Raw genomic sequence first — 21,715 nt, 5'->3', positions numbered from 1 at the left:
TGACCTCCGTAAAACTGGTATCCCACTGGTGTGTAAGCCTGGTGCGGAGCGAACACTACTTACTGACTCATGTGTTGGTCTACGTAGCACAGGTATGCCGGAGTGTGTTCCCACTCCCCTAGTGGGAATGGCAGGTACACCAATTGCAGGATTCCCTAGCTCGGCTGCAGCAGGTGGTTCTTCTGCTCTTGATCCTTCTACTGGTTGTGGGAATGTCAACATGGGAATTAAATATGCTCCTTCTATTTGGGGCCAATCTGCGGGTAACTCTCCTAAGATTGTCTTAATTGTCCTTGGCGTCTCTTCTTCTGGTATGGGACAAGGGATATATTCTTTTTGTTGTAAGGGTTGAGGACACTTCTTTAAGTGGTCTCGGGACACTGTTGCTGTTGTTTTTCCGTTATCCTTGCTGATTAGACAGGTTTTATGGTTGTCAAAATTGGATGGTAATACAGTGTATGGTTCTTCTTCCCATTGATTATCTAGCTTATGAAGTCTCTTTTTCCTTTTCAAAACCAATTCTCCAGGGGTTAAAGGGATTCCTTGTGCATTTTTATTGAAATTGGTTTATTGTCTTTCTCTGGATTTTGCTAGACTTTTCTCAACACACTCTTGTATTTTCTTGTATTGTTCTGTTCTTCTAGTATCCCAATCTGCACTTGAGGGGTCTTCCTCAGGAACTACACTGCCCATTTCAAAGTCCACTGGCAATTTTCCTGGTCTCGCTCTCATCAAGTATGCCAGGGTACAATTAGTTGAGCTTACTGGGATGTTGTTAAAGATGTCAATCAGATCTGCTAATTTCTCTGGCCATCTCTTTCTGTCTTCCAAGGGTAGAGTCTTCAGCAATTCTATTACCACGTGATTCATTTTTTCGCACATTCAGTTAGTTTGGGGATGGTAAGGCGTGGTACGAATTTTCTTGCATCCATACAAGCTACAGAACTCTTTAAATATTTCCGCTTCAAATGCAGGACCCTGATCTGTCAATACCTGTTCTGGATATCCATGTGGCCTGCAGAAATAAGCTTGAAAGGTTCTTGCTGCTGTCTGAGCTGTCAAATCCTTCACAGGAGCTACCACTAGGAATCTGGAATAGTGGTCCACCATGGTAAGAGCATAAGTATAGCCTGATCTATTGGGTGTGAGTTTGACATGATCCAAGGCTACTAGTTCCAAGGGCTGTTTGGTTATGATAGGCTGGAGTGGTGCTTTCTGGTTGTTACAATCTCCTCTTCTTAATGAGTATGGGCCACAATTTTTACACCATTTTTCTATGGAAGACCTCATGCCAATCCAATAAAACCTCTCACGTAACAGTATTTCCAGTTTTCTCCATCCAAAGTGTCCTGCACCATTATGGTACGCTTCCAATACCATTTGGACGTCTCTCTTTGGAACCACAACTTGTCATACCATTTCATGTGTCCTTGGATTGATATACCGTCTGCACAATTGGTTTTTATAGATAAATAACCTGCTTCTTTCTTTCCACAGGTATTGGGCCTCTGGGGGAGCATTCTTCTCAATTTTGGAATCCGGTTGGGTTACCAGCCGCTTCACTAGGCTCACTGCCGGATCGCTGTCTTGGGTTTCTTTCCATCCATAATGAGGCAGCGGGTTTAGTGCAACATCCTGACGGTTCTGGTAGATATGGGTTTCTGTCATTTTCCATTTTCTACTTTTATGGAAAGCTGGAAGTTCTATTTCCTCCAAGTCATCTGTTTCTTCTTCAAGCCCTTGCAAATGTACTTGAGGGTTTCTGGAGAGGGCATCAGCATTTGCATTTCCACGGCCTGTTCGGTACTTGATGGTAAAGTCGTAGTTCGATAGCCGGGCCATCCAGCGCTGCTCCAATGCACCAAGCTTTGCAGTATCCAAGTGTGTTAGCGGATTATTGTCCGTAAAGATGGTAAATTTTGAAGCTGCTAAGTAATGCTTGAACCTCTCTGTGACTGCCCAGACCAAGGCCAGGAACTCCAACTTAAAAGAGCTGTAATTTTCCGGGTTCCTCTCGGTAGGTCGAAGTCTTCTACTGGCATAGGCAATTACTCTTTCCTTGCCTTCTTGTATTTGGGACAGTATTGCTCCCAGGCCTACATTACTTGCATCCGTGTAGAGGACAAATGGTAGGTTATAATCTGGGTACGCCAAGATTTCCTCACCAGTCAGGGCCTGTTTCATTTGTTGGAAGGAGTCTTCTTGTTTCTTTCCCCATTCCAACGGCGGCCCTGAAGACCTTCTCTTCTTAGCTTGGCCTACCAGAAGATCTTGTAGGGGCGCTGCCATCTTCGTGTAGTCCTTAATAAATCTTCTGTAATACCCAACCAAACCTAAGAACTGACGTACCTCTCTGACGGTGGTCGGCCTCTGCCAGTCCTGGATAGCTGTCACTTTTTCCGGATCTGGCGCTACGCCATCCGCGCTGACCACATGCCCTAAGTATTGGACTTTTGGCTTCAGCAGGTAACATTTAGATGGTTTGAGCTTCATTCCATACTTTGTTAGAGCTGTAAATACCTCCACTAGGTGTTCCAGATGTTCTTCATAGGTTTTGGAATACACTATGACGTCATCCAGGAATAAAAGTACCGTCTCAAAATTCCGGTGTCCCAGGCAGCACTCCATGAGTCTCTGAAACGTCCCCGGTGCATTGCATAACCCAAATGGCATGCTATTGAATTCGCATAGGCCCATTGGTGTTGTGAATGCTGTTTTCTCCCGGTCTTCTTCTGCAACGGAGACCTGCCAATACCCACTAGTGAGACCTAATGTGGAGAAATACTTAGCAGTCTTTAATGCAGCAAGAGACTCCTCTAGCCGGCGTAACGGGTAAGCATCTTTGTGAGTGATCTAATTGACCTCCCTGTAATCCACACACATCCTCAAAGTGCCATCCTTCTTTCTGACTAAGACTAAGGGGGCTGCCCAGGGACTACAGCTATCTCTTATAACCCCGGCCTCCTTCATGTCCTGCAGCATCTCTTTAGCACACTGGTAGTGGTTTGGTGGGATGGGTCTATGTCTCACTTTAATCGGGGGATGATCTCCTGTGGGTATGTGATGGCGTACCCCTTTTATCCTCCCAAAATCTAATGGATGCTTACTGAATACTTGGCTAAACTCTTGTACTACCCGGTAAACTCCTTGCTTCTGGTGGTCGGGAGTGGCATCAGTCCCTATATGCAACTGCTGACACCACTCCTCCAGCTGTCCCTTGGGGTTGTTGTCCTCCGCCTGACTTGACGGGGGCAAGGGCTCTAGTGTCTGTATGTTGTTATTACTGACAGTGTACAGCTTTGCTACAGTAGCATACCGGGGTAGTTTCACTTCTTCCTCACCACAATTCAACACACGGATTGGTACTCTTCCCCTGCATACATCCACCACCCCTCTAGCTGTCAGCAGTGTAGGTCTATGCTCTGAATATACCGGTTCTACAATTGCCTGGTATTCCTTTCTTCTGATACCCATAGCTGCTCGACACCAAATCATCATTTCACTGTTTGGTGGTAATACAATGGGAAACGGGTCTGTTACCCGCGCACTGCCAATCTCCCCCGCAGACAGATTTACCTGTTGCTTGTGAATTAAGGCACGGATTTCTCTTTGAAGGACTCTCCTCCGCCCAATGCCAGCTGTCTCTGTAATCTGTTGGAGTAAAAACAGCACTTCTTCAAGGCAGTTTTCAATCACATTAGTACCAAGCACCATGTAAGGACATTTGTTATTGGGGTCATCTTCTACCACACATAACCCTTGGCCTCTCAACTCCACCCTCCCCAGCTTTTTTGTCACTTCTCTAAACCCCACCTGATTCAGTGGTTGACCATTAGCTGCTAAAATGACAAGACTAGAGTCTGGGGGGCTAAGATCAGCATCAGACCAAAATTGCTTGTAAAGGATATGTGGGATGTTGGTGACTTGTGACCCAGTGTCCAATAAGGCCGATGTGGGGATTCCTTCTAGCGTAATGTTGAGGTACGGGCGGCCTCCCACATACCGACTATGCCAGTTATATGGGCCCTGCCGTTTTATTCCTGGGGGTTGGCCCGCGGACCCAGGAATCTCGGGTTTAAACGACATCCTCTTGCAAAGTGGTCCGGTTTGTTGCAACGAAGGCAAACGGGTTGTCCTGAAGAATCCGTGTGGTCGGTGGCTCTGCGTCGGAATGATGCGTTGGTCCCCTGAACGGGCGACTTGTTGATCCCCTCCACGGGCGACATGGCTCTGCGTCGGAATGGTGCGTTGGTCCCCTGCACGGACGACATGAGCTTTCTCCTCATCCACGGAACATCCTCAGGGGATTCAGCTAACTGGATTTTGCTTGGTGGTTGTGCCTTCGGTCTGGCTTGCAAGAGTTTTAACACGTAGTCCATGTTTTTGGTTAGTTGTAACACCTGATTACGTAGGTCATCAGCAGATTCGGGTGCGACAGCTTGACCTACCGCTTCTACAGAGTTTTTAGGGGTAGGCTCTAAGTTCATGTGAGAGGTATTAACCTGCCAGGATGGGATTGCAGGTTTTGCAGGTAATGGGTCTCGTAGTACAGTTATAGCACGGTCCTTTAAGGTATTAAAATCCACATCTGGATGATCTAGGACCCACATGTGCACCTGCTGACGGTGAAAGTCTGATCTCAACCCATTCATAAACTGTTCTGCAAGCAATTTATCTTCGTCTTGCACACTTGCTGGATCTACCTGTTTTATGGACCGGAGTGCCGCTTGTAAACGTAGGGCAAAGTCTCTGATGGTATCTTGCGGTCTCTGCTTGCATTGGTAGAATAGCATCCTTAGTTCAGACTGTGTGCGTTTTTCAAAAGCAGTTTTGAGCTTATCAAACACATTTTCTATAGAGTCTCCATCAGCATCGCTCCAAGTCTCAGCTTCTAGCTCTGCTGCACCTATTAATTGTCCCTGCACAACGGAGGCTCGCTGCTTTCCTGTCATTGCATACATGTCCAGCACCGCACACATTTTACGTTTGAAAGCTGCTAAGGTACCGGGTTTGCCTTCATACGTCGGTAACCATTTGGCCCCCGGTACATACGGCAAGGCAATTGGCATTATCGGGGCCATCGCTCCAGATTCTGCGGCTCCTTCACCAGCTGAGGAACCGGCTGCTGCTGCGTCTTGGGCATCCCCTCCCTCAAGGTCTTGGACATCATCTGTTTCACTCATGACGGTGCCCCCCTAGTTAACCGTTGCCAGCCGCTACAATTAACTCCTTCAGTAACCGGTGACTATTAAAAAAAAAAAAAAAAAACGGCGGGGCTATCCTCGCGCTCCTTTAGCCGCGCCCCCGCGACTCTCTCCGCTCTGTGACGCAGTTTAATTTCTCTATGACGCAGTAATGACGGCCCGTTTTACAGTACACAAACTTTCAATAAAGTCCAATTTAAGCACACAGTACCCGGTTCTACCGGGCCTGGTATCCTGTTCGTAACACCAAACTGAGTCGGTTGACAGGGGTAGGGGTACTCGGATACCGGGATGGATGGGTTACTTCTGTAGGGATCACGGTTGCTCGGTTCCCAATTCCGTGCCCTGGACCGTCAGTAAAGGGATGGGGGTCAGGATGATGGGAGTATTGTGTCCTGACGCCTCCTGTGGTAACTGGTAAAATCGGTTACCAGCTCTGTGTATGGTTGCTGAGGTGATCGGCATACGGCTTGTACGAACGCTATAGGCAGTAATGTCAAAGTAGGCACACACACACACATTAAGTCTTTGTTTTAGTACCTTTCTTTTACTGATGTCCGGTAACAGGTACAGTTCAGGAGGGTAACCAGGTTTTCGGTGCAGGTAGAGATATTCACCCTGGAGATTTGTGAGGCCTCCTCTATCAATGTGTGCGTTGTTTGCGATCAGTCCTGCCTTAAGCTGAACCTGCCACCTTTTACTTTCTTTGGGGTCCTTCTCCACAACTGACAATGAGGACCTTTCCTTGGGGCTACCAATTCTCTTTTTGAGCCCCTGGTCCTATACTTGGTCAAGTTTGGCAACTCTTTCCCCTTCTTCTTCAGGGGGAGTAGATCCTCCTGATCTGTCAGGGTTTTCTATGCTATTCCTGAATTAATAGCAATCTCGGACTGCGGTGTCCTGGTGAGCTAAAGGGATAATAGTTTTATCTCTTTCTTTCTCCTTCTAGCCTCCGTCCCTCTCTGTAGGGCGCTTCACAACACGGACCAGTTTCCTAGTTCAGGGCTTAACTGGTCCCCAGCCAACAGCTCTCTGTGTCTCTCCTCCTTCACCCCTCACAAGACTAACTGCCGCTTTGCTGTCTCCCTGGAAACTGACTCCTCCCCTCAGACCTGAGGTGGAAGGTGTTGTGTGTGCCCAAGTGTACATCTCTCCCTGCACCTATGGATCCTGTGGTAATCCCCCGCAGGGGTGCCACAAATATTTCATTCATTCAGATCTAGGATGTGTTATTTCAGTGTTCCCTTTATTTTTTTGAGCAGTGTATATACCCCCCATACAATCATTGCTACCTTCACGATAACCCAAGAAAGATTATTAGCTGCCACTACCAGTCAGGTTTTATATAGGCTGACTGGACACCTGGTTCTAGTAGCGTATGGCTTCTGGCGCAGCTTATAGAACTATTAAATTGTATATTTAATCCAGAATGATAGGCAGTGTTTATAAAAATATGCTAAAGATTTTACAAAGGGGACAAAACAATAAAGAATATACAGTTACATAAAATGAAAGGATAAACCAAGAAAACTTAATAGACCTATCGTCATAGCAATAACTTCAGGATTATGGAGGGAGGCTCGGCTCTCCAGAAAAACGGACAGCACCTACAGTTAACTCTGCCTCCCGGTACTGACAACGAGCAAAAGTTGGCATTTGCCTTTTATTAGCTCCTAAGTTACACCCACACACCGCCCCTTCATGACTCCTACAGGGTTGGTACTTTTAATTTCAGAAAATCATGAGATTTCCTAAATGGAGTATATCTTTGCTTTGGAGAGTCGCATGTGATCGATAACAACATCATATTTTGTATCATGATTTTATCTTTGCATAGAGACCAAATATGACAGGTGTATCCTCGTCTATCAGGTTTGTATTCAATTGACAGGATTCTGGTCATCGCCCAGCGACTTGAAACTATGCTTTGCATTCGTCACTTCATCACGTTTCTGAAAATATGATTTTCCTATCTATTGGATCAACGTAGTTCATGCAAACCTCCCTTCTTACTTTTCTAGTAAGCAAAAAACATCCCAGATCTTTAGGTTCCTAAAACGCTTATCTTGATCGTAAATCTAATCCACATTCCTGAAGCAGGGCCTCATATCTGTTTAGCCATTGGATTATCTATGGTTATCTAATTCCAAAGGAGGGAGTCAACTGCATAGAGTGCAAGCTCTGTTCTCTCATCTCTATAAGCATTTTCTCCATGACATAAATGATAAAAGGTCAGTCCATAATTCTATCACCTATATTATTGACTGTGTCATCGTGCTTTCTTCTGACCAGCAAACACCTCCATTCCTAATAATATCTTGGTCTTTCCATGAGTTATATATTAAAGTGCACTTAATCAGATTTGAGTTTTACATAGATTTTTGTTTACTTGGTTTCAGTTCTTATGAGCAAACTTGACCTTATCTTCATAGTAACAAAATATTTAGACATGTAAATAATGACACATATTATGAAATGATAATTGTACCATGTTGCAACATATATTTACAAAATGTAGGTGTATAAAGTATTAACAGGATCTGTTTTGGGAAAGGAAAAACGGAAATAGAATGATCAGTGCAGTGTGGGGACAAAGATGTTCTAAATATTTTCAGTTTGACTGCAGTAAATTTTTAGCCTGAACAGAAAAAAACATAAAGCTCAATACATCATGGTGGTTTTACCAGTTTTTTGGTATAAAACACCTTGTAATGTCCCAATTTTTTTACCCAAGTCTCAAAATTGGGCAAAAATTTGGGGATTTTTGCCACTTTTACGCTAGTCCTGGCCAGCTCCAGCAAATTCATCAAAATGTACACAACTTTAGCGACCACACTGGAGTAGAATTTCAAGCGGAGACGCAGGCCAGTTCTAAGATGCACCTAAATGCAAAATGCTAGTCTCAATGAATTGGACAAAGTCACAGAAGTAAATCCAGCTCACCACCTGCAGTTCCACACTTCTGGAGCACGGATAGCACCTGTGTAGGGTTCAACATCCAATAGAGAAAGCAGAAAAATCCAGCTCACAGATAAAGTCCAAAAAAAGTGCATTTTATTTTTCAAGGTTCATGAAGCAAAGATTAAAATTGTGTGTTCACAAAAAAGAGAATGCAGGCATCTTTCGACGCTTTTCGAGCGACAAGCGCTCTCTGTCAAGACACCATCAAAGTGAACTTGCAAGATTTAAAAACTATTTGAACATGTGCACACACCAATTACGCTCCAAAAAAATTTCCCCCTGGATTTTGTGGGAAGGAGAAAAGGAGAAAAAAAAGAACAGGTGAACACCTGCAAAATTTTCACATGCTTGTAAACAGCAAATGCAGATATTTCGCATGCTTGTGGATCAACACTTTCAGTTTAAATATCACATTGTACCATTGCCTCTATAGAAAAGGAAAAACCTCTACTTATAGTGCTTTATTCACACTACAGTATCCCCAACTAGTCATTTGGACTGGGACATCACAAAAGAGCAATAAGTGCTATGTTCACACTACGATGTCCCTGGCTATTCATTTGGACTGGTATGTCATGGAAAAACAATGACCACACAGCATTTAAGCTTTTGGAGCGTACTGGGTTGTATGAATATAATCTGGATAAATATCTTGTAAAAGGGAATTAATTCAATATATCTAAAAATATAGTGTGAACATTGCTCTTTTATGCTATTCTAGCTTAAATGTGGTATGAATATTGCTCTCCCGTGACATTCTCAGTGCAAATAAACAGTGAAGGATATCATAGTGTGAACAGAGAGTCATTATCTTTTTTTGTGATGTCCCAATTCAAATGGACTAGCTGGGGATAGCATAGTGTGAACAAAGCGCTACAGGTGGAGGTTGTCCTTCTCCATAGACGTCCCAATCCAAACAACCAGTTGGGGATATAGTAGTGTGAATAAAGCCCTACAGGGAGAGGTCCTTCCTTCTCTAAAGAGACAATGGTGCAATGTGATACTTTAAATCGAAGGTGTTGAACTATAAGCTTGGGAAAATTCTGCAAGTGCTGATTTGTAGGTGTAAATCCTGCATGGGTTAACCCTTTCTTTATCTCTTTTCTATGAAATCTAGTGGAAAACCCTTTGAGAGCTCACTGACTTTGATATATATAATTGGGATAAATATCTTGTGAAAGGAAAGTAATCTAATACATCTGGAAAATGAATCATTACACCAATAAAGATAAATAGAAGAGTCAGAAAGAATTATTATATGTTATTCATTATGTTATCTAAAAAAATGTACTTTTCATGGAATGTATTCAATACTGATTCTTGGCATTGTAGAGTAACATATAGAGGTAATATAAACTATTGTCATAATGACCTTGTGTATAATGTTAATCTGTATCACAGAAATCAACACATTTAAATCCTTTGTAGCAACGCATGGGAAATTCTAATATATGTTTAGCTGCAGAGGTTTCCACCTGTGATTTAATTGATTTGTTTGGCAATCAGGAAATTGATGTGTGAACATGTTCAGATTGTTTTAAATCTTGTAAGTTCACTTGGATGGTGTCTTGACAGAGAGCGCTTGTCGCTCGAAACGCGTCGAAAGATGCCTGCATTCTCTTTTTTGTGAACAAACAATTTTAATCTTTGCTTCATGTACCTTGGAAAATAAAATGCACTTTTTAGGACTTTATCTGTGAGCTGGATTTTTCTGCTTCCTCAATGAATTGGACCCATAATCTGCACAACTTTTTGGCCAGTAATTGGATCAATTTAGCTCTCTGTATTCCCAGAACCCTAGAGGTGTTCAGATGCACCTCTAGTGCAAACGTATCTGTTAAAAAAAAAAAAATCAGGAATAAAAATGGATGCAAAATGTGCATCTGATTTTGTAACATATGCAATTTTTTTTAATACTGGATCCATTACAAATCGATGACAACAGGACACGGGAACAGACCCTAAGCGTAATGGCATATTTCATTAGTATTATTAATATTGTTCCCATTACTATTCCTTTAGAGTCTGCTGATTGCAGGCTGTTGGGGTGCATGTCCTAGCCCATGTAGAGGTTTGTAATGTAAATTGCACCATCTACAGTTCATTATTGTTATTGCAGTCCAAATAAAGTCCATGCCTTTCATAATAAAGTTAGTGTGCAATAAATCTCAGAATCAGTCTTTTGTACACTTTTGTTACATACTTTTTTTTTTTTAAGTAGAATCATCAAGTAATTTTTTTTATTAATAGATTTTGTTCTTTTTCTGCATTCATTAGTTTATTGATTTAATTAAAAGGCTTAAAGCTAAACCGAATAAATGGGCTGACACAGCTGTTGGTATAGCAAGGAAAAGACTAGGTTCTCTATTTGCAGTGAATGGAGTAATTTTACATTTATTGGCAATCCAAAAAAATATTTAACGTTTCGGTCCTAGATATTGCACCTTCATGAGAAACTACAAAAAAAATTGAAGCAGAAAACAATAACGAGAAATGACAGCTGTTGGTATAAGTGTAATGTGTAGGTGCACATTCACACTATGGCCATTAATTGACAAAACCTAGGATAAAAACAATAACCAAATACCCTGTAGTAAGTAAATAAATAGTAATAGTACATGTAAAGAAAGGGTCTGGGTTCTGCTCTACCCTATCTCTTTTGAGGCCTGTTGGCACATAACGAGGTGAGTTAATAGAGTTAGGGACCATCCTGATTGTGTACACCTTGTCGTGGTGGGATGGTTTTTACACTTTTTTGATCAAAATAGTGTAAACTAAGTACCCTATATTATTTACATGTACTATTACTATTTATTTCCTTACTGCAGGCTATTTGCTCATTGTTTTTATCCTAAGTTTTATGAATTAAAGGGATTGGGATAAAGATATAATGAGGGGTGCACAACATTTTTTGAGTCCAAGGGCCGCATTGTCATACTGAACTACTTTTTATGATTGATGGACCCTGTGCCCCTAAGTGTTTTCTAGTTACCTCCTGCTGTCCTTCTTGCCTGTGAGCGGCGCTACCGCTGGCTGCTCACAGGCATTACGTGACCCACCGCTGAGGTCATGTCAAGTGAGGCGTCACACCCAGCATCCACTGCCCCACCGCGTGCTTTCTCAATGAATGGGGAGAGGGAGAGCGCGCAGTGGATGCTGAGTGTGACACGCGGGATAACCCCACCCACAGCCCAGCATGGAACGCATAAGAAAGTCACGCCCGGCTGCAGCCGGAACTTGACGTGACATCAGCAGATGTCAGAGCCGGCTGCAGCCGGGGGTCACTTGATGCCTGTGAGCGGCCACAGGCAAGAAAGACAGCAGGAGGTAATTAGAAAAACACTTAGGGGTACAGGGTCCATCGATTGGGGCAATCATAAAAAGTAGTGACCAACTTCTTTAACTTGAATTGAGTTTTTGGAGCAGAAACTGAGCAGAAGCACACCAAATGAGTTTTTGAGAGTTTTGCCAACGTATTTGCTTTAAAAACCACAAGAGGTTTCTGTGGTGTGGAGGGGAAAAAAATTACCAGAATACAACATAAAAAAGACATGAGAAAACCCTCCAAAATATGCCGGCAGCCAAAAACATTAAAGAAAAAGCTCAAAATACAACCCCCCCAAAAAATGCAAAAGATGCTTCAGGAAAAACCCTGTAGTCAAAAGAAAAAAACACATACAAAAAAGTCCTTTAACCCCTTTCGGACATACTATGTAATAATCCGTCCCTGTACCCTGGTACTTATGGACCAGCTGATTCTGACAGTGGACTCCTGGCACTCAGTGCCAGGAGCGGCGCCCGCACCGCTCCCGGCACTTTAACCCCCTAAATGCTGCGATCGTGTTCCCTGAGAGGTATAGTTCCAAAATGGTGTCAGTTGTGGGGGGTTTCCACTGTTTAGGCACATCAGGGGCTATCCAAACGCAACATGGTGCCCGCTAATTATTCAAGCAAATTTTACATTTAAAAAGTCAAATGGCGCTCCTTCCCTTCCGACCCATGCCGTGCGCCCAAACAGTAGTTTTCCACAACATATGGTGTATCCGCGTGCTCAGGAGAAATTGCACAACAAATTTTGGGGTCCATTTTTTCCTGTTACCCTTGCAAAAATAAAAAAAATTGGGGTCTAAAGTAACATTTTTGTGAAAAAAGGTAAATGTTCATTGTTTTCTTCCACATTCCAAAAATTCCTGTGAAGCACCTGAAGGGTTAATAAAGTTCTTGAATGTGGTTTTGAGCACCTTGAGGGGTGCAGTTTGTAGAATGGTGTCACTTTGGGGTATTTTCTGTCATAAAGACCTCTCAAAGTGACTTCAAATGTGATGTGGTCCCTAAAAAAATGGTTTTGTAAATTTTGCTGGAAAAATGAGAAATCGCTGGTCAACTTTTAACCCTTATAGCTCCCTAATAAAAAAATATTTTGGTTCCAAAATTGTGCTGATGTAAAGTAAACATGTGGAAAATGTTATTTATTAACTATTTTGTGTGACATATCTTATATTTATATATTTAAGGGCATAAAAATTCAAATTTTGAAAATTGCAAAATTTTCTAAATTTTCGCCAAATTTCCATTTTTTTCTCAAATAAACGCAAGTGATATCGAAGAAATTTTACCACAATCATGAAGTACAATATGTCACGAAAAAACAATCTCAGAATCAGGGGGATCCGTTGAAGTGTTCCAGAGTAATTACCTCATAAAGTGACAGTGGTCAGAATTGTAAAAATTGGCCTGGTCATTAACCCTAGAACGCATAACCATAAAAATCTACTTTTTCACATACCTGGGGCCTTTTAGGCCCGTATGCAAATAACATGGAATAACTCAAACAAAAATGACAAACAACTATATACCTGAGGAATACCTAGAGTTTCAAAATTCTAGCTAAAGTAATCTTGCAGAAAATAGAAAACAATTAACAGGGCGGGCCTGCGACGCCCCAGGTATGCGTTCTAGGATTAACGTGCAAACCACCCTCAGGGGTAAAGGGGTTAAGGTGCAAATAACCTTTGGGGGTCAAGAGGTTAATTGTAAACAGCACTGTGGAGACTCGTTTAGAGAACACAGCTCCATAGACTGGAGCTACTGACGGTTCTCATGCTGCGTAGCGTGAGAACCCATTAGTTGTGATGAGCGGTGACGTCAGTAAGGTTATCGCAGTTCACAGCCCTTGAAATGCAGTAACCTTACTGACATCACCACTCACAAAGTGAGAAGTTACTGCCTGTTTTCACGCTGCGAGCGGTGACGTCAGTAAGGTTACCGCAGTTCAGTGGCTGTGACCTGTGATAACCTTATTGACATCACCACTCGTCACAGCATCTCGGTTCTCACGGAGTGCAGCATGAGAACTGGCAGTGGCTGCAGCTCCAGTCTATAAAGCTGCATTCTCTGAATGAGGATCGTTGTGGGACCTCCATATAGACTTCAGCAGACCCTGTGGATTATTTTTTTATGGTAATAAATGGGTAAAAGAGGGAATTTGTCAGAGTGCTTTTTATAATGAAACAACTTTTGTGTGTGTCTCTTTCTTTGACTACGGGGTTAGTAATGGGGGTGGTCTGATAGATCGCTCTTCATTACTAACCCCTGGGCTTAATGTCAGCAGACATTACACAGCTGACATCAACCCCAAAACCATTACCCCGATTGCCAATGCACCAGGGCAATCAGGAATAGCCTAGGCTAAGCACCACATTTGGCGCATCTAATAGATACGCCATTTCTGGGGTAGGTGAGGGCTGGTCTAATTAGGTTGGGAAGGAGATAATATTTATGGACCTTCCCAACCCATTAATATCAACCCGCAGCTGTCAGCTTAGCCTTTTCTCGTTATTAAAAATGAGTGGGACCCGTCATTTTTTGGGGGATTCCTCCCTTTTTAATAACCAGTAAAGGCTAAGCAGACAGCTGCAGGCTGATATTAATAGACTGGTAAGGTCTATGGTTGTTGTCCCCTTCTCAAATTATTGAGACCAGTTCACAGCTGTCTGCTTTCCCTTAGCTGGTTATTAATATTAAGGGGGACCCCACACCATTTTTTTTTATTTATTTTTTTATGTATTAGCTGAATACATGTGCAGTAAAATACACATTCAAAGCACTAATTATATATTGTGCTGACATATTTTTATTCTATCTATATATCTATTCTATTCTGACGGGCTGTGAATTTACTGCACTTGGCTGATGAAATGTCGAGTTTCCTTCTGGATGGGTGTGTAAAAAGTGGATGGCACATGCATGGTCCGAGTGCCATGCGATTTCTTTTTTCTTGCACCAATTGACTTACATTGGCAAGTCTTGTGTGAAATACACGGCCATTCGCAGCATGCTGTGATTTTTTTCTCATCACAGAAGGAGGATGCAAAAGAGTATACAGAGAGGAGAGCATGGGATCACAGCTGATTCTTTTTGTGAGGTAAAACATTTCCCTGACTGTTTTTAAGCAATGATTTACCTCACAGAAAGAATCACTTGTGATCCCAAGCTGTAATATCTGTATACTCTCTTGTGCTTCCTCCCCTGCCCAGGAGATGTGTTATGATCAGACCATGTCCCTGTACAGTCAGACACAGACATTACACCGTACACAGCAGGGGAACATTTATGGGTGATTCTCTGCGTGATGCACGGGACATTTACATGTAATTAAATGAATATAACATCCTAGATTATTTAATGTCTACTGATTAATCACTTTTACTAGTTTTTACACCTTCCTGTTATTCCATTTTAAGAAAAAGAAAAATTCTTATATCAAAAAAGGAATGTTAAAAAATACATAAAATATGCGTGATGCACGGGACTCTGAGAAATGAGCTAGAAGCTTATTACTTGCTTTAATTCATTACTTCTGTGATTTGAAGAAGTTTTTCACAGCCATATTCAGCCTTGGACTGCAATGATAGTTTTTCTTGATATTGCTTGAACCTTTTTTAAAAAATTCCTAAATATACACTTAAAAAATGACTAATTGTGAATGTGATGCACAGGACATTTTGTGTGTGATGCACGGGACATTTTTTTCCCTTCAGTTGTCACACTACCTACATGAGACATTTCATGTATGATGGATGAGAAATTTTATCTTCATCAGTTGTCGTCTGCCTATATGGTTATATTGTTATTTTATTTTCCATATTGCAACTGATTAACTATTTTTTTTGGAGGAAATCTGAACAAAGAGGAAAGTTTTCAGGTGGATAAGAAACTAAGGGCACCCTTAGGACTAAAACACACTGGCGAAGTGTGTTCCGATTTTCGATCAGAAATTCGGACCGAATTTCGGCGCACTATCGGACACCATTGAAACCTATGGGTTTCAAGGGGGTTATGGCTAAAACGAATTCTGTACACTGCCCTGTGTTTGTCAGAATTTTGCATCATTAATTAACAATGCATGCGAATTTCAGTGAAGAATAGCTCCCCATTCAAACCCATGTGTTTGAATGGGGTTAAACAGAGTTCAAAATGTATTTTCGGACAAATTAATTAAATTCGGACATGCTCCCGATTTTCGGACGAACCGAAAATACATGTGTGTTTTAGCCCTTACAGGCTGCAACAAGCAGCTGTCTCGATGTTACAGAGTTGTGGAATTAAGATATCAGGTACTCACGCTCTAAGGGTTAATGCACACAGGTGATTGCGATTTTCACACCGCTTTATCGCATGCGATCTCTGGGTTTTGACAATTTTCTGGTGATTTTTCAGTAAATTCAATTCAAATTGTGTTAGCTACAGGGGCAGCGATTCTAGCCGAAAGATAGGACATGCCGATGATTTTTTTTTCTCTTCATTGACGCAGAGCCAATAAATCACAAGTGTGTCTTATCTCGTTATGAATGGGATGGGTTGTTGGGCGATATTTTTTTTTAGAAGATATAATCGACAGCAGAACTCTCCGTGCTTTTAGCTCTTAAGAGGCTGGAGGACCTGGCGATGTCACGAGTCACATGAGCGATTTCATTGGCTGAAAGCGGCACATGACCCTTTTGAGCCAATCAAATCGCTCACATGACCCATGACATCACCAAAGTTCCTATGGCTTGTTGGCTCTTAGCTAACATAGCAATACCCCCGAAGAACAACTGATTAGCAGCAGCACAAGTCGATTGAGCGACTTATCACTCAGTGCCAGGTGTGTGAGCGCACACTAACAGGCAGATAACGCATCAATCGCCGGCAGCACCAATTTCTGCCGACAGTTGATGCGTGTAAGGGAACCCTAAGGTATTCTGTAATATTCAAATTTTTTTAAGATAATATAAAAGTAGTTTTAATTGGTTTGTATTTTTCAGAGCATGGGGAAAATAAATAATGTCAGTGACAAAGAAAGGGCTAAGCAGTACAGGATAAGAAATGCAGATAAAGTGCGAGAGAGCAATAAACTTCGAATGCGAGAAAAACGTAAACTAGAAAAGGAAAATCAAAATACAGTTGATCTACAAATTTTGAGAAGGAAAGAGAGGTTAAGGAAGGCTAAATACATGAAGAGAAAAAAATCAGATAATGTAAGGGAACATACTACCAGCACTGCAGTCCCATCAACTTCAAGTGGAACTTATCGCTCGCCCCAGGAATTTGGAAAGGCTTTTAAAAAAAACTGTAACGCACTACCTAAATCTTCTTCAAAAAAGAAAGTAGTGCTTGCAAAACTTGTTGCAGACATAGGTTTAAATTTGGAAACACCAAAGAAACAAACACTTAGTTATAGGCTTGAAGTACAGGAGACGGTTATTCAATTTTATAACAAACCAGATATTGTTTACACTGCACCAGGAATGAAAGATGAGATGACTATTTGGAAAAATGGAAAGAAAACTAAAGAAAGGAAATACTACTTGACTGTTAGTCTGAGGGAAGCTTATACAGTATTTTGTGGTACCTTTACTGAAATTGAAGTGGGGTTTTCTACATTTTGTAAACTTCGGCCAGCTAATGTTCTCCTCCTACATGATACACCAGCTGATCAATGCAAATGTCTGACTTGTGAAAACTTATTTTTGAAATTGCAAGGTTTAAAAATACCCCATGATTCAAAATCTCTTTGGGAAAAAACGCTATGCAACTCTAATGAGAATTCTAATTGTTGGACTGGTTTATGTGATGTATGCAGCTCTGGAGTAAAGCTCAACACAGAACTTGATCTCACTCAAAATGTATGGTGGAGAGAATCCGAAAAAGATTTCCTCCAGGCTATTTGCGCTCCCGAATAACTTGTGAAGTACAAGCTATAGTATTATCCTGTATGGATCTTTATTATTTCTCCAAAAACATGTACATACAACGCGTTTCGACAAATAAAATGTCTTCCTCAGGTATTTTGTTATAAGTGCTACTTAGTTCTGACCAGCTTTTATAAGAAGTGTTGCTATAATAGTCTGGGTGTGGAGCACATATGGTTAATTTTGACACACCCATTCTAAAAAGGCACTACAAGTCAGTAGTTAGTAAAAAGGAAAAAATCCCTATATAAATAGATATATAAATACATAAAAAAAAGTTAAAATGTGATATATAACTGCTTACATGATTGTTGTATGTTACGAAACTTTTTAAAATACTGTTAAAAAACAATCATTATAAAAAAATATATTGGAAGACTCATAAAAACTATAACATATATAAAACCATTAACAAACAGTATCCAGAGGTATATTAATTCTTCCTATATCCCCTCAATAATATCATTCAGCCCATCTGGGTGTAAAGTGCCCATTTTAAATATCCAAAAGGATTCTTTAAGGTTTAATCTCTCAGTGCAGTTTGGACAATTCTCAGGGATTTGTTCCACTGGTGTGACATTTATGTTGAATTTTTTATTGTGTTTTCAAGCACAAGTGTCTAGATAGGCTGTGTTTCATAAAGCCGTTTTTCGCATTATGCCTGTGGCCATTCATACGTGTTCTTAGAGTCTGCATGGTACGTCCTACGTACTGAACGCCACAGGCACATGTGATGACATACACCACAAACTGGCTGTCACAAGACAGCTTCTGTGTAATTGGGAAACGTTCACCCGTATTATTGCAAAGGATTGTATCCACATTGTAGTCAATAATTTCACAACAGCAGCATTTTTTCGAATGACATCGTGTTACACCGATTTTTTTATAAATGTTCTTTCTGTCTATGTTCCCATTTATTTGGATGATTTTCTGACCTCCCTGTGGTGCTGATTTTAAGTTACTGGGAGCAATAATACCTCTCATGGTTTGTCCCCTGCCAAAGGTGTTATTCGGTCTTTGTGGTAGGATTTTTTTCAGATATGTATCCCTTTTGAGTAGATACCAATATTTATTCAATATCTTTCTGATGTCATTATTATTCCGATTGAAGGCTGTTACAAAATTATACTGCCATTTATTTATTTTTTTTTTACTTCCTCACAGTTTTTATTATTTTTATCCTTATATTTGACCAAACATTCGTCCTGAGTTTTCTTTAAATTTGCTGCATAAGCACTCATGGTCAATTTATTTGGATATGTTTTATCATCAAATCTGTTGATTAGAATTTTGGACTGTTTAATATACTCATCTATAGTCGTGTTATTTTTTCTAATCCTGTGAAACTGACTGTAGGGGATATTAGATTTCCATTTTTTTTATAATGCGCGCTGTAATAATGTAAAAAACCATTTGTGTCTGTTTTTTAAAAAAAAGGTTTTACTGATGATCCGTTTATCTTTATGTGATAACTCCAGGTCTAAAAAATCAATTTTTTCCTTACTAGTTTTAGCGGTGAATTGGATGCTGATTTTTTGAATCTGTGTCTTCACCAGAATATCATACCAGCAGGATTACATATTCATTTTAAAAGTACGTTCGAGGATGATGATATCTTCTCGGACGAATGGTATGATATACTGGATGATTGTTCTTATAATCTAATAAAACTGTTGATAAAAAAAAATGTAACATGCTGGCTAAAACCTTTTCAATGCTATGTGAAAAGGATTTAAAAAAAACTATCCTCTTACAAAACCTATCCATTGTATGAGGCCTTGAATAAGGATGCTAATAGAAATCTGGAAGTTTTTGAGAATGGTTTAATAGAAACCAAAACAAAAAAAGTAAGACTGGATTTCTTTGACTTAAAGTAACGAAAAAAGGAGAAAAAATTCCCTAAGAAACCAGTTCCCAAAAAAATGGATACTAAAAATAATCCTAAAAAGATGAAATAGTGAAGGGACTGCGGACATTTTACAACATGAAAACAAAAGCAATGTTGGGTGAGGGAATTAAAACTACTACTAATAACAATAAATATACGCCACAGGAAGCAGGAGCTATACCTAAAAAAATTAATAAAAATAACAATTGGGGGAGAAAGATCACTTCTTCCACATCCGGGATAGCTCCAATCACCATTTCCAGAGATGGCTCAAATGATGGAGTTAGCAGGGAAAGGAGTAAAGAAAGGGAGGAATCCAATACTAGCCAGTCTGAATTCCCCTCCGAAAATTCCATATTGAGCCTAACGGGGACTCAGGAGACACTGTGTCCCCGGGAGGACAACCAGGAAGTTCCATTTGTGTGTAGCCAATTCACTATACACGAGACTTCCGCCTCGCCTAATTTGTTTACTACAGTGATGCAGGCACCATCACCCTCACCAGCGAACTCTAATATTTCTTTTTTAGAGCTGGTAGTGAAACGCCCTCCATTAACAGAGATATTATTACCCAATATCGAGAACGATTCACAGATAGCAGCGCCAATGTCTATGCAAGGAGGGGGAATAAACACGATTTTGAAATATTTCCCCCAAACCTCCACAAAATCGCTAAAAAGAAAAGGAGGCCCAGGGGGTCCAGAGGAGGGAGAAAAAAGAAAAAAAGTGCAGACTGTGGAAAAGGAAAAGAAGCTATAGCAGAAGAAAATAAAAATAAGAAAAATACAATCCAGATTTTTAATCTTTCTGAACACTGTTTGACAAAATCGGAATTAACTGTCCTTTCTAAAGGTCTAGGCTTTTGTCCAACACAAGAAGCAAAAGCCTTTGACCTTTTTATAGATTTAAATAAGTATATCCGTAAGCTTACAATAGCAAGTCATTTTTCTATACAGGAATGCTCAGAAAATGATAAAGCTGAACATATAATGGAAAAACCTGATGAAAATTTGGATAGTTTTTTACATAAAGAAGTATGCCCACAGCCCAAATTCAACCCGGTTCATCACCGGGGTAGTAATTTGGAGACATTTTTCTCGTTGGTAAATGAAGTATTTCGCAATATTAATGCAAAAACTGCTGGTATAAAAAATAAAAATGTGAATGAAAAATCCAAAAAGAAAAATGATGATAACATAAAAACAAATGGTTATAAGCAAAACATTTCTAGGGAAGAAAGGAGGGCTATGAAAAATCTAAAGGAAAATACTAAGATAGTAACAAGGTAAGCAGACAAGGGAGGGGGTATTGTACTTCAAGATAGGGAAATATACCTGAAAGAAGCTCATAGACTGTGTGCCCACGTAGCATTTTTCAAGCGTATATGCTGCGGAATTTCCGCAGCGTAAACGCTTGAAAAACGCATGTATATCCGCACCCCATGGTCCCCAATGGCATTCCGCAATGTCAATGCCCATGCTGCGGATTTTTCCGCAGCGTTTATGCTGCGTTCAAAAATCCGCAGCATGTCATTTAATTTTGCGTTTCCGCATGCAGAATTGCCTTTGTCCAATGCATAAAAAACGCAAGGCAATTCCGCATGTGGAAAACGCGTGATAAACGCGCGAAAAGTGCGCGATAAACGCATGCAGAATTCCGCATGCGTTTTTCCAGGAGAGGACTTGCAGAAATGAAGCAGAAATTTTCTGCTTCATAAATGCAACGTGGGCACATAGCCATAGAATACTTGCTGATGAGAAATATTATAAAAAAAATTGAGCAAGGATCCCTCTAAAAAGTTTTTGGAGGAATACTATGATTTAATTAATGAAGCTTTTGGGAAAAACATTATAAACAAAAAAGAGAGAAGATTTCTGATAAATAAGAATCATAATACAGCTATATTTTATCACCTTCCAAAGGTACACAAATGTCTAAATAACCCACCAGGCCGGCCTATAATAGCAGGCATCGGTTCCCTTACAAGTCAGCTGTCCCATTACATTGACTTGTTTTTGCAGGATATAGTTAAAACCTTCCCCTCATATTTAATGGATTCAAATCAGTTACTAAGGGAATGTAAAAACATCATATGGGAGGATGACTTTCTGTCATCACTATGGCTGTAAACTCCTTGTATTCGAATATCCAACACGACCTGGGAATAAAAGTGGTGGAGCACTATCTGAATGGCGTTCTAGATATGGCAGACCTTCAGAGGGTATTCCTTCTGAAAGGTCTTAAATTTATATTGGAACATAATGTCTTCATTTTCCAAGACCAACGCTATATACAGCAACTCGGTACAGCGATGGGGACGCGGGTAGCCCCAAGTTTCGCAAATTTGTTCATGGGGCTATTCGAGTCCTCATCGCCAATAAACCAACAACATTATACTGAGAATATAGTGCTATACCATCGTTTTA

Source organism: Phyllobates terribilis, unplaced genomic scaffold (genome assembly GCF_046119375.1).
Source record: "Phyllobates terribilis strain yellow unplaced genomic scaffold, ASM4611937v1 Scaffold_11__3_contigs__length_659146591, whole genome shotgun sequence".
Classification (NCBI taxonomy): domain Eukaryota; kingdom Metazoa; phylum Chordata; class Amphibia; order Anura; family Dendrobatidae; genus Phyllobates; species Phyllobates terribilis.
The sequence above is the reverse complement of the archived record's forward strand: the minus strand, read 5'-3'. Positions refer to the sequence as shown.